Source organism: Adiantum capillus-veneris, chromosome 6 (assembly GCF_014529385.1).
Source record: "Adiantum capillus-veneris isolate H3 chromosome 6, ASM1452938v2, whole genome shotgun sequence".
NCBI lineage: Eukaryota > Viridiplantae > Streptophyta > Polypodiopsida > Polypodiales > Pteridaceae > Adiantum > Adiantum capillus-veneris.
The window spans coordinates 47,240,252-47,255,221 of NC_140936.1; the positions used below are offsets into that span (position 1 = coordinate 47,240,252).

The 14,970-nt window shown below is 43.2% G+C and overlaps 1 pseudogene; it reads left to right on the forward strand.

The window, feature by feature from the left end:
• The first annotated feature begins 5,276 nt into the window (after positions 1-5,276).
• On the forward strand, positions 5,277-6,302 carry LOC147455465 (BURP domain-containing protein 3-like; annotated as a pseudogene).
• Positions 6,303-14,970: the final 8,668 nt, after the last annotated feature.

Sequence of the window (14,970 nt, forward strand, 5' to 3'; positions counted from 1 at the left end):
ACCAAGGCCTTTTGATGATCATTTGTCGCTAGTGCATCTCCCAAGAATAGAGGGATGTTGATGTTTGAGAGTTGAATAAAGTAGAGAAATGAATTGCATGATTGTATTAAGATTTACTACATTATTGTTGTCAAGTTGTAAGTGTTGTTGTTTGAGGAGTTACATTAAGCAAGGCCAATAGTAGACGTGGCCGTACTTAGAGAGCACGATAGGTGTTGATGAGGGAGGAAGGCCGAAGTATAGCATACATGTGGGCTCTCCTAGCTATATATAGCATAAGTGTGGGCTCTCTATATAGCTCAAACACACTCACTCAAATAGGAGTCCCTAACTGTGGATGAAAAAACCCTTGGGGGTACAAGGGAAAAGCCCATAGCATTATATACATGCACTGTTATATTAACAATTATGAAAGTTTACAAAATTCATTTTTGAGGAGCTACATCACTCCATAATATACAATGTGCGCTCTCAAGCGTCTTTGGAAGTTTAACAACACTATATATACAATTGAATTGATGCAAATTCTTCAATATCTTTGGTCAGCTTCAATATCTTTGAGCCCATGTACATGCTGCTTGATGTGGATTTTATGCCGTGAACAACATTAACTCAAGAAACATATCGAAATGTGAAGGTTAGAAATAATCACATCACATTGTCCTTAGAGACGGTTTGCAACGTCGCTCTAGAGACGACAGAGAAACAAATAATGGTGCCACGGGTACATATAACAACAATGCAGTACATGTGTGCACATAAACACAAGCTCACAAAAATGATATGAAACACTAGTGCTGTATAATTACAGTTGCCAAATCCCTGATGGTGACTAGGGTGGAATAAGACGATAACAACCATAGCACCAATGATGACGATAGTGCAAGACGACGATAACAACAATAGCACCAATCAATAGAATGATAACAGGCTCCCAGGTATGCATGAACTTTGTCACATTTCTCATCCTTGATATCGAGAATATTTGCACTTGAAATATGACGAAATAAACATAATAACAATGGTAAGTACGAGGCACCGAGCTCTCTGACGAAATAAAACATAATGCCAATGGTAAGTACGAGGCGCCGAGCTCTCGAGTATACATATAAGGGCTCTGTCACATCCGTCATCTATCACATCATGAGGAAATTATTAGTAAAATCATGACGTAAAATTATCGATTGACCAAATATAAGTGACAACCTCCACCAATAATGAGGCAACAACCATATAATCAAGACATGAAACAGACAGATCTATATATACACAAGTTGGCTCACGAGTGCTAAATATGGGACGTTATCTTTGGACTATTATGATGCTATCTTTGGACTGTTATGATGTTATCTTTGGATTGTAATGACAACAATGCTCGACATAGTTTCTTTGAACTAAAGTAATGCTGCCAGCTTTCATGAGTCTCACGCTAGAAGCAGTGGCAATGATCTCTAAATATCCATTTAATACTTATGAGAAAAGCTATACATAAATACAACATGCTGTTGATGTAATCAAAGCCAAAAAAGCAACTCGTGCTATACCATAAAATATGGCAACACTATTTACAACCAAGCTCTTAAATAACACTATATTTTCTTAAAATAGCAAGGTAAAAATACCAATGTTTCACAATGTGTTGCCAATTGGGGCCGACGGTTGTAGCCGACGTCGTGAGGCATTGTAGTCCACATCTAGGGATTTAATATTTACGTGATGACTCAAAAATTTTACGTGATCACAAAACATTAATTAACGTTAACAACCATATAAATTGGACTTTTTCAAAATTAATTTCTTTCCTCTTCATCCAATAGTATAAATGCATGAGTTTGTCAATGTGAACAAAAGATTCACCTTACCAACTAAATGTTCACTCTAATGTCATTTTGAGTGATTATGTGAATTTTAAATCCCTGAATCAAAAGCAGAATCAGAATCACATCACTCTAACGTCTCTGTTTTGTGTCCAAGCAAAGCAGCCTTTTACAAATCGCCTCCCTATGCACGTGCAATTTGGGGCTTATAAGTTCAAGGTTAATAATAACAAACCCACTATGCATAGTGCCCATGAGATCTAATTAATAATAAAGTAGCTTGCATACAAATGAGCAGCCATAATTAGCACTCGTCTATAGAGATGCATACTACACTGATCTCGCAGTAGTTTGCTAACGATGTTTGCAGGGGAGTACAATAGTTGTTGTGAAGGCGGCTTGAATATGATTGGCCTTGGCCACATGTGGGTGGAGGAAGTTACACCTAAGTCGACTGCTGATTTTGAGAACTAAATAGTGCTTTTGGTGCTGCTTGTAACATGAGTCTCAGAAACTCTAGCAACATTATTTGAGTTGAAGGTCCTCATGTCCTCAGGGAGTGCAACTGCACCACGTGCATGCTACTGAGACCGTGAAAGCCAAGAACTATAGTACTAAGGGCGATGCAAAGAAATTGGCAGAAAATGTACAACAAATTGCCATGGCTTTGTGAGCAAGCTCGCAGACCTACTATAGTGTAGGCCGTCTCAGCTATACTAAAAATAAGGTAATAGTTTCTTCTATATAGCCATCACAAGATGTGGTAGTGCTAAATCGATCTAGGAAAAAGCATATAGACTATGCTTAGGATTCCATGCTTATTAATTAAAGAAAAAAAAGCATATACTAGTCTCGCCTGCAACTCTCTTGCTTCAAAAGATGCCATCGCTATGAAAATATGCATAAATGAAACTAGATGTGGCAGCGCTATTATTAGTTTGCAATTCTTTCTTCTTTATGCCTAGACACAGCCTGTAGCTTTTGAATTTTTCCTCTCTTCCTTATATACGGCTTCTTCTGATCACTCGTCTCTTCTGCATGCAGCCACACAAACAGATCCTCATTCACGAGAACCTAACAAACTTTCCTTTTCATGGCCTTTGTAGAAAAAAACTCGACTATGGCTTTTGTTGAATGTTGAACAAGAAAGCAACACAACTGCTAATACAAATCTTCTTCTTGCATCTTCAAGAATGCTAAATTAGTTCATCACAAGACCTATGTTTTGTGGGCGTGCTCTCCGCAGCACACACACACACACACAGAGAGAGAGAGAGAGAGAGAGAGAGAGAGAGAGAGAGAGAGAGAGAGAGAGAGAGAGAGAGAGAGAGAGAGAGAGAGAGAGAGAGAGAGAGAGAGAGAGAGAGAGAGAGAGAGAGAGAGAGAGAGATGACTCTAGATCTGCAAACCCCAAAGTGTGTAGAACACACACTTAGTACACATATATAATGGGGACTCCTAGCTATATATATAGCATAAGTGTGAGCTCTCTATATAGCTCCAACAATAGGTAGCTCAGGTTAAGGTGTCTAGTAGCCTGGGCAGGAGAAGTTTGGCTCATTTCTTTCATCAATATCCATTTTTTTTGGTGAAAACATGTGGGCCGCCTACGGTACTAGGTTGGGTAATATATAATTGCTATCTTGGAGGAACCACATGTGGAGGAACAAAGAGCAAAATATATGAACGCAGGCCATCTGCAAAGGATCTTGCTTTGCCCTATCCAAGCATATCGTACACATAAATCCCCGCGTCCTCTATTTTCATAAATTCGAAAAGTAGCAAGCATTAGTACTAATTATCTTTTAGCACTTGATTCGTATTTTCTACTTCATTGGCTTTATGACGTCTCCTCAACCCATAATAGGTTGACCACAAGCTTCCACTCCGCTGCTAGCGATATGAATGAATATTGTGATTTCCATAGCATACAAAATCCCTTTCTGTCAATTTCATGGCTCAAAGAGGTAGGTGATCCGGGGCCTCCTGCATCTAGTAGACATTTGTGACCATAATGGCCTACTCAAGCCAACCGATGTATGCGACACCAGTAGAGAGAACCAATAGAGCAAAGATACACATTTTGTAGCCAAAACATTGGCATGCAGAAGGTATGTGGAGGCTTTAACACAAATGCACCATAAATGAGATGTAGACACCTCCCATGTCAACACAAAAAAAATATAAGTGCATGGCAAGGGTGATGTGTTGGTGCTTGCTGGCATGAGTTCATGTTCAATTGGGTGATAAGGTTGCAAGAATGCAGACTAGCATTCTTTGATAATGGCTATCCCTAAACACTTGTATGGCTTCACAACAAATTGTGCAACAAATTGTGCCAACGGAGCTTGTCCCTCAAGAGGTGATGATGTCATTGCAGGAGGCTTCTTTTCTCCTTTATCTCCTTTATGGCACCATGACTTGGCAATCAAAAATGTTTGTTTAGTTACCATTCTTGTAATTAGGGCTCTTTACCTTTGTCAATTGCCTCGATTACTCAAAATGTTTGCTAAGCACCCATTCACGACATCTATTTTTTCCAAAGAGCAAGTTTTGCTAATTCTTTGAGAAGCCTTCTTTACTTCTCTCTCTCTCTCTCTCTCAACATCTATTTACAAATTTACAATGTCACATATCTCGTAGTTTGTGGATAATCCTCCAAATTGAGGAGTTATCCTTGTATCTTGATTCTTTCTACCCCAATAGCATCTTCCCACATCGTAGCCATTAAAGACTAGTTTTTAAGTATACAACATGATCAAAGACAAAAAGAAATTATAACGATCCATACTCTGAATGATATAGCATAGCATCATTGATGCTATCAATAATACCAAAAGTGACAGTAAATTTAAAGAGCTTATTGCCTCGTGATTCCATCCATGCATAAGTGGCCCATTTCCACGAGTTGCATACTACAAAACAGTTCCACAACATGTGTCTCATTGTTTATGGCCTACTACATCTACAACATTTACTGTTGGACATGTTGTTCTTGCTCAGCAATTCTCCTATTGGTATAAGGAGCTAGTTCGGATGATTCTCCACATAGAGACTTTGTGCTTCATTGAGCAAAGACTATATTCTTTGCAACTTTGAAGACCATTAGCTTTGAACTTGGACGACATCTCCAACGACATCTCTGTATTTTAGCACCGAGCTAGAAGCCAAACATCTCCGACGAGGCAAGAACATTATCTCTAGTCTCTGTGTGTCGCAATCAGCGCGGTCTGCAGGACGCTACAGTACTAGACAGAGTCCTTAATCCAACTATTCTACAGATAGTAAAATATATAAGCTGGCCGCCTCGAGAGAACTATCTTTGTCGTCTGTGGCACAGATACGTCCTTGATAATTCGGAGCAGCAGCGCACAGTTCTCAGTACCCTAGGCACAGCTTTAGTTGATCCACAGAATTAAAATGGCGGCCTCCACCTGGCAACGTCAGCGTGCCCTGCTCATGCGCCTGTCATGCGTCGCCGCATTAGTGCAGGCAGCCATATTATTATTCGCCTCACTCGCAGCGGCAGAAGGACTGCTGTGCCCGGGCCTAGCGGCGCTCTAGTCCCCTCTTTCCGCAGGCCAGGTGGCTACCTACACGCAGCAGCTCGCCTCCTCCGGCCGCTTCACCAATATCGAGGAGTTCTGCGGCTAGGCCCGCATCCTGTGCGGTGCCACGGCCTCGTCCCTCGCCTTCAACAGCTGCACGCGCATGTCTAGGCGCCGCAGGCTGCTGGACGACTCCATCCTTCAATGCCGTAGCAAGCATGCGGCGGAAGCCGTGACCACCCTGGTGCTCTTCTTCAGCCGCTTCAGTGACATGTAGCCCGGCAATACGATCACAGTCTCCGAGCCCGAGTTTCTAGGGTCGCGCCTCTCCACCTCCAGGTCCTTCCTGCCCATGCCCATCTCCGACCTGCTCCCCATGTACGTCAACGAGCTGCCCAGCGTGCTCATCACACTGGACATCGCGTCCACCTCCGACATGGCCACCGCCATGGCCACCAACCTGCAAATGTGCACGGACAAGGATCCCAAGGGATTCAATGATCGCACCTACTAGTTTTCCTTGGAGGACCTCACCTCCTTTGTTACCAGCAGGCTGGGCACCAGCACTCCCAAGGCCATGGAGTTCTTCTACGACGCCACCATCATGGACCAACCGCTCACCATCCTGAGCCTGGATTTGGTCAGCCCCGCTGCAACCAAGCAGCACTCCTGCCACAGCATGCCCTTCGCCTTCACGGCGTAGTACTGCCACAACCTGCCTAGCACCAATATCTACAAGATGTCGGCCAGTGTCACCGACAAGACGTCAGGCAAGACCACCACCTACGACAACCTGGGCGTTTCCTGCCACCTGGACACTAGCGGCTTCAGTCCCAACCACTCGGCCATGAGCAAGCTCAACATCAAGCCCGGCCAAGGCGAGATCTGCCACCTCCTTGTCAATGCTGTCGTCTACGCCCTAGCTCAAATTATATGATATCTACCTATAAGTTGGTGGCAGCGTATTATACGATAACATAAATATAGTGAAGAACGATGAACTGAAAGTATACTATATGGCTCCAATACAGTCAAGGCTATAAACATTTTACTTTACTTTTTTTTTGTCATTTAACACCTAATCACCTCCATGTTGTTCTACATGTCAACCACTCACAAAACGTTTTGGGGAGAGAGAGAAGGTCTTCTCCAAGTCTCTCTCACTCACTTTGAGCTACTCCTAGTGTTGGTGAGGCGCGGTTGAGTGCATGTGACAATGCCGTAGCTCATGAGTTAGTGAAAATTCTTCAAAGACTTCTTGTGACTCGATGTGTGCACAATGAGGTAATCGTATGTGTGTGATAACAATGAACGAGATCCTTTAATGGCTCCAATAAAGTCAAGGCTACAAACATTTTTACTTTACACTTTTTGTCATCTACCACCAGATGACCTTCAGGTTGTTCTAGATATCAACAATCACCTAAGGTTTGGAGAACGAACGCCTTTGTCTCTCTCTCATTTTGAGATACTACTCTCGTTGGTGCTCAGCTAGGTGCGGTTGAGGGCATGGGACCATGCCGTAGCTAATGATTGTTGTCGTTAGTGGAAATGATTCAAAGATTTCTTGTGACTTTTTGTGTGCATAATGAGGTAATTGTATGCGTGTGATAACAGTGAATGGTCTTTTTTTATACCCTCAAACATTCTTCCAATTTAATCGTTTGCCAAAGGTCTCCTACAAACTTTCAAGAGAGTTCTGCGAGCCACCCTCTCATTAAATGACATCCCCCCCCTGGAAGAGATCAACGGTACATGATGCTTGGCAATCATGGACCATGGAATTAAGAAGGACATTAAAAAGTGGGTGGCTTTGGGTCTTGATCTCACAATATCCCTTTTGGGTGGCTAATGAATTACCAACCCACTATCACATGCTATTTCAAAGTCCCTAACCTTGACTATAAGGAAATGTAACACAGTTTAATTGTTTGAGACTTTGGTCAAACATGAGCTAGCCTGCACATGTGAAAGCTAGCTGTTCTTAGGCCCAAAAGGATACTTTAAATTGGTGAAGTATTTTGCTCATGTGCATACTTGTGCAAAAATAGCTGATGCACCTCCACTGCACAAACTCCCGCCCAAGAATAGAGTAATTGATGTAATCCACACCACCAGAATCCTTTCCTTGTTAGATAAGAATATGAGGAGTTTAATGTTATTGCTACAGTAGGGCTAGAGAAAGTACTGCTCACCAATTTCCACATGAAATATGGGCTCATTGATGAGCTCTTGACATAAGTATTCTTTTGATACAATGAATTCAAGAGAATGGGCATTTACAAGCTTTTCCAAAGTATGAAATGAACGAGCTTTTCTTATACCCTTAAAAATTCTTGCAATTTAATCGAATGCCAAATTTCTCCTGAAAAATTTCAAGAGAGTCTGCGAGCCACCCTCTCATTAAATGACACGCCCCCCCTGGAAGTGATCAACGGTACATGATGCTTGACAATCATGGACCATCGAATTGAGAAGGACATGAAAAAGTGGGTGGCTTGGGGTCTTGATCTCACAATCTCCCTTTTGCGAGGCCGATGAATTACCAACTCATTATCACATGCTATTTCAAAGTCCCTAACCTAGATGATAAGGAAACTTAACACCGTTTTAATCTTTGAGACTTTGGTCAAGCATGAGCTTACCTGCACGTATGAAAGCTAGCTGTTCTTAGGCCCAAAAGCATACTTTAAATTGGTGAAGTATCTTGTTCATGTGCATGCTTGTGCGAAAAATAGCCAATACACCTCGACCCCACAAACTCCCTTCCAAGAATAGAGTAGTGCTCACCAATTTCCACATGAAATATGGGCTCATTGATGAGCTCTTGAAATGAGTATTCTTTTGATACAATGGATTCAAGAGAATGGGCATTTACAAGCTTTTCCAAAGTATACAATTAATCCACTCAAAGTCGCCCTATTATGAAAAAAATAATAGACCCTAAATGCTTCTAATGCAAAAGAGGTATTACTCAACTAGGATGGATGTAGAGGTTAATTCACCTAATCTAGCATAGGAAACACTTAAATGAAAATCCACTTCTAATCCACAAAGTATCTAGAAAGCTAGACTGGGAATGGTGTACTCTAATGTTGGAATTAGGGTTGCAAAAAAACACACACAACTTGGAGAAGAGAAAGGAAGCTCAAGGCACACAACAGAGAGTGTATTACTTAGTGTGCAAAGGAAAGATAAGCTAGCCCTAGAGTCATGGGCGAATTTACAATGCATGGAGGAAAAACCTCCCAGTGAGGGAAAAAATGCCTCGACGGTCCTAAGTGTGTTCACAGACATCGCTACCACAAGTATATGGTAACAAATTCCCCTTGGGAGTGATGCAGTGAACGAGACCTGGCACATAGAGTATAGGGAAGTGCCATGCCTTGAGGACATGATTAGCTCACAAAGGGGAGTAAGTCCAAAGCTTTATGAAGGCCTCAAAGTTCTCATGAGACAATGCCTTTGTGAAAAGGTTTGGAAGGTTGTCCCGTGTTGGCACATAAGCCAAGATGATCTCTCCTGCTGAGGGCCTCTCCCTGACATAGTAGTATTGCACCTCAATGTGCTTTATGCGAGCATGAGAAATTGGGCTGTTCGCAACTATCAATGCACTTTTGACTATTAGTGTAGATAGTGTTGGCAGCGTCATGTCCAATATCCAAATCAGCCATAAGACGTTTGAGCCATACACACTCAACCATAGGTGTGAAGACGGATGGAGCTATATATGGATCACTCTACTCAAGTTGGTCTCACCTATATATATGTATCTTGTCCTCAATATGAATCAGTCTTTGGGAGCATACATGGTGTCTCTCTCTCCCCCCCCCCCCCCCCCCTCTCTCTCTCTCTCTCTCTCTCTCTCTCTCTCTCTCTCTCTCTCTCTCTCTCTCTCTCTCTCTCTCTCTCTCTCTCTCTCTGACCCCTACATCTCAACATTGTATCAGAGCGGGAACAATCATGCGACAATTCAACTCATGATGACAAAACATATTATACGAATGTGGTTTGCTCATAAGATTCATAATTTCTTCAAATTTTATTTCTAAGCACTGATTCTTATTAATCATGATTATTTTGTGTTAAGAAGAATATGATTAGTGTTTTGTGTAGTGTTTATTGATAATCGATGTGGTGAATCATTGATCACATTTACTTGTTGATTTGTATTTTAACACCTCAACATCCACTACAAGAGGTTGTGTGCTCTTGTGACGCTCTTAGCGACGGAAATACACTGGGTTTTTATAACCCCCGACGTTGCTATAACCGTCGCTAAAAGCGTCGCTACGAGAGCGTCGCTATCTGCGTCGCTATAGGCGTCGCTATGAGCGTCGCTATATAGCGACGCGTATACCGACGCCTATAGCGACGCTCTCACAGAAGAGTATAGCGACGCAACAGAGCCATAAATAGCGACGCTTATAGCGACGCCTGAGAGAATATTTTTTTGGTGGCAGGGCATTGAATGCCCTGCCACCCATCAACCATATTGTACTTGATTCACTTTTTAAAAAAAGTACAAAGGTAAATAATAGACCCAAAATAGTCACCCACAAAACGCATTGTTTGCAAAATTGACAATTGTACACATCATAGACAAACTGAATTGATTGGCAAATGTAATAATGACAATTGTACAACATCATAGGCATAAAAAATTGATTGGCAAAAGGAATTGCGGTGACAAATGTAATAATATACATGGTTCAAAAGACGTATAAAATCCGTCTCATGATACATAAGCTATGAGAAACCCTAAACTAATGCTATCTAGCTACGGCTAAACTGACGTCGTCTAATCAGACGTCTCATCGCGTCCAAGCGGCGTATCTGTCGGATTCTGCAAAAAAAGACAATAAGACAGTTTTCAGTAAATATAAACATATAACGACATTTATAAAACAATACAAAAAATAAAAAAGAGTAAACCCTAATACTAACCATGCCGCCGCGAGAACTGAGAATGTCCATCAGGGTGTTTAAGCCCTTCCTGCCTGCGTACTCGCGCTCGTACAGTGTGGGATCACGTCCTGTCATCGACCACTGTCAAAACATACAAAGATTTCATTATGTTAGAACTAAAAAACTCATAAACCCTAAACTATCGAACATGCATAAAGAGCAATGTGAAAAGACTTACAAAATCGGCCTCAAATGATGCCCATCCACCGCTCCCCAAGTGGTGCGAGCTCCCTGCCTCTACTCGCGCTCTGGCTGCATCCTTTTGTTGCTTCCACTTGTCGGGATTCTCGCGCGCTGCTTTCTTCGCATTCTTCCAATCTTCTTTGGCCAGCCAATCTGGCCTATTCCACCCATTCTTGATTGCTTTTTGCACTTCGGAACGCTTGTGTTTGCAGTATTCGCGCATTCGAATCTTCATCAGGTCTTCATTGAAGCGCTGATCCCGTGTTGGAACGGGAAACTCATCATGAAGTATGCTGATGACTCTGTTTTTTAAATCACTTGGTACTTCACTCCATTTGTTTAGTATATAGTGTCTAAACAGCTGAGAGCAAAGACCACGCATGCGCGAGATCACCTTCTTGCCGTCATCATCCATGATGATGCCGCCGCTGATGTCGACGGAGTAAGGCAAGCCCTCTGGCCGGTGACGCGTGAACCTGGGTGTCCCGGCAGGGGTCTCTAGCGGCGTGTCGATGGGGGTACGGACGTCAGGTGTCTCCATCGGCGTCTGGGCGCCGAAGCGAGGAGTGTCGAGTGGGGTGGCTCCTGGCGGAGTAGGTAGAGGTGTGTAGCTTCTAGGAACAGTCAGCCGTGCAAAACCTGGCGTAGACGGCGATGCTGTGGCTGGTGTGGGGGCGGGCAAAGAAGGGGAGGGTAAAGAGCCTCGTCGAACACGAGGCGGTGTGGAGGCATGGGTGGCGGAATCCCCACAACAACCGCCACCGCCACCACTAGAGCGCCGGTGTCTAGACGAGTGTGACGCTTGTCTCGTCGACGCCGAAGCTTCGGAGCGCGCCGAATGCTCCGAAAGAGAGGGAGATGCGGATGGTGTAGGAACGCGCGATGATGCGCCAGAGCGATGACGCTCCACGTACCACTGTCTCTGCTGCGGTGACAAAGAAGAAAGAAACTCCTCATCATCCATACCTGCATTAAACACACGAATATTTAAACTTAATATTGAATGAATAGAGTAGATAATGACGCAAAGACCATTAAATACAATGACGTAATGACGCATATAAATACAATGACGCAATGAATCGAGTGGTAGAAGAGGCAAGTCGAAAACTCAGAATTTTCAATCAAAAGATGTGAGCGCGAGTAGAAAAGAGCGTTACACACCATGGAAGCTACTTAGAGAGCTAGAGCTTTTACAGCACGGAGCAAAATTGTTCAAATACAATATTTGTGGCTTTAAGAGATCTCTCTCTCATCCTCGCATAACTCAGCATAACTTCCTATATCTATATAGAGCTCTCCGTTTAAACACATATCCTCTGTTTCATTTTGTAGCTCCTCTGCATGCACCCCATATAGAGTAGTAGCATCTTGATGCTCGTCTGGCACCACCGCAGCGGCTTCTGATTGAGCATCTTCTCTGATCTCCTCCATTGATGTCGTTGTGATTGGCACATGGTAGCCTTCATACGTCCTTGCACTACGAGGGGCTACCTCTATGACGTACCACCAGTTTGATGTAGACTTTGTAGGATGAAATACTACCTGCCAGAGCCACATAACTTACATGAGAGCTTTCAAGCACATAACTTGTAAAAGGGGGATGTTAACTATTTATATACTTACTTGTTCACAATGCTCGGGTAGTACGAAAGTGTCTCTTAGGTCAGTCCATTTCTTAGTAGAATCCACCTCAAGAAAACCAGACTCTCCTCTACGCACAGTAGCGTTTCGACCCTCCATGATTATCTTGAACCATTGCACGTCGAACAAGTCGACAAAAAATCCTCTGTAATCGATCCTCAAAATCTCTTGCAGCGTGCCGAAGTAAGTGAGTTCCGCCACCACGGGATCTGCATCAGAGGAACGTCGTCGACTAGACTGTTCAAATTTTGCCATGATTCCACAATCTTGAGTAAAACGCTTTTTGTCGATTCGTTCCACCCTAAAATGTCGACCTTTACACCATGCTGCTGTGTATGACTTATACTACAACGAACAAAGATTATGAGTGGCCGTTCAAACGTTTATAAATAAAGTCACTTGCTAGTCGTACATTGCAAACTTACCTTGGTCGCGCAACCCCGAGAGTACTCCCACTCTTCTTCAGTCACTTCGTCACCGCATTGTTGTGCGCTTTTCAATTGGTTGTGCAACCATCTTAAGCTCATGAAGGTTGGTAGGCTCTCCAAAACCGCTGGATAGTGCATCGGTGGTCGTCTTCCCCGTCTCCACTCGATTCGTGCCCTTTGTCGCTCTTGCTTTGCATCCTCATATTGTGAAATCCACTTTTGCATCACTGGATTGTGAAGCATGCAAAATCGGTTGATTTTAGCCTCTAGATCTTCCGTCATCTTCTTCTCAACACCGAGATTGCACATGACAATCCCAGATATGCGCTCATCATCTATGGTTCGCCATAGCGTGTCCCGGGATTTATCAAATCCGTCTAGCCACTCTCCAATGTACACTAGGGACTCTGATACCAACCAACCTTCTGCCATGCTACCCTCCGGACGTGCCTTTTGACGCACATATCCCTTAAGCGTTTTCATGAAACGCTCTAAGAAGAACATCCATCTGGAATGAACTGTGCCAGCTATTTCCACCTCATCAACTATGTGAATAAGAAGATGCACCTGAATGGTTAGCATTGTAGTAGGAAAATGTTTCTCAAACATGCACACAAGCTCCGCAGCATTTAGTTTGGCGAATGGTATGGAGTCTACGTCGATCTCCTTTTGTGAGATCCATTGCACCAGCTTTGCAAGTTTGTAGATTGTGTTACGGATGTCGAGAGACAAACATCCCTCAATGGCAACCGGTAAAATAAACTGTAAAGTATGTGCAGCAATGATATTAAAGTCCACATTTTATGCAATGATATTAAAGTCCACTATGAACGTACCTGACACATTTTATGCCAATCGTGTGACTTCAAACCGGTAAGCTTTCCTTCTTTAGTAAAACACGTTCGGAGCGAGTGCATTACGCCAGTGGGGGTCCGCAAAGATCGAATGGCCTCTTTTACTTTGCGTTCTTGGGCTCCTGTGAAAATCCATGGTGCTTTAGGAAGTTTTATCGATCCATCAGACGCTGTTTGCGGCCAATATTGCTCCATACGATCCACATTTCTAAGGTCAACTCTGGCTCCCAAAGTATCTTTCTTGCCGGTCAAATGGTCCCATAGTAGATTACCCACATTCTTGAATATGTGCATTGGATCGAGCAAGTGATTGATCACGAGTCGGGGCCAGTATGGTAACTCGTACCATAGAGATAGTCTCTTCATCCCTGGAGGCAATCCGTCATCGCACATCTCCTTCTGCTCTAACCATGCTTGTGCAGACATCCTTGGTGGCTCTCTTCCCAAAAAGCCGTCGCGTAACACATGATTCTCCGGAAGATACGCTTGATGACCTTCGTAGATTTGCTTCTTCAGTGAGGGTGCCCTACGTGCATTCAGTCTAGGTCCACATGTGACACATGCTCTGTATCTGCTTGTTTGAAGCCCTGCATGTATACACATGATAATAGATCAACTATGGGGAAAAACAAGATTTACAGTGTCTGAGAGAGGAGTGTCAATAGATCACCTGAGCATTCTGTTAGCCCGGGATAGTCATGCATGGTCCACATTAGAATACCTCTGATCAAAGCATTCCGTCGTCCTGTGTGTCGGCTCATATCCACCACCTCTATGCCAATCCACAATTGTTGTAGCTCTTCCAATAGTGGACGAAGATACACATCCATATTCCCCACTTTATATCGCCCTGGCACAATCAAGCTTAGCCATAGGTGCCCCTTCTTCGTAGTCAACCACGGGGGAATGTTGTAGTTGACGATGACAACGGGCCATACACTGTAAGATGTTGATCTTTGACCAAATGGATTTACGCCATCCATAGCCAGGCCTAAGCGCAAATTTCGAGCTTCCCTGGCAAAATCCGACCATGTTCCATCTATATGTTTCCACGCTGCGCAATCTGCAGGAATTCGTAGCACACCATCCGAAGATTTATTCTCCTCATGCCATGATGCTAGGGCGGCCATGGACTTACATTCGAAGAAATGCTTGATGCGAGGAAGCAAAGGAAAATGTCGCAAAACCTTTTGTGGAATTTTTGTCCCGTGGAGATCTACTCGATATCTTTCGGAATCACATTTCGGACACTTCTCCATGTCTGTGTATTCCCCTCTGAAAAGAATGCAGTCATTAGGACAAGCGTGGATAGAATTGTAATCCATCCCCAAGTTTCGCAAAATCTTTCTTGCTTCATCTCGGGAATCTGGCATCACATTGTCAGCTGGTAGAATGTGCTCTTTCAGCAATCTACACAACATAAAAATATGATACAGTCGTGTAAAAATCTATCAGATCATTATACATTTAGAGTTCTATTAAAGTAAACTAATTGTAATAGATCACCTGAAAAGCGCTGTGACGCTAG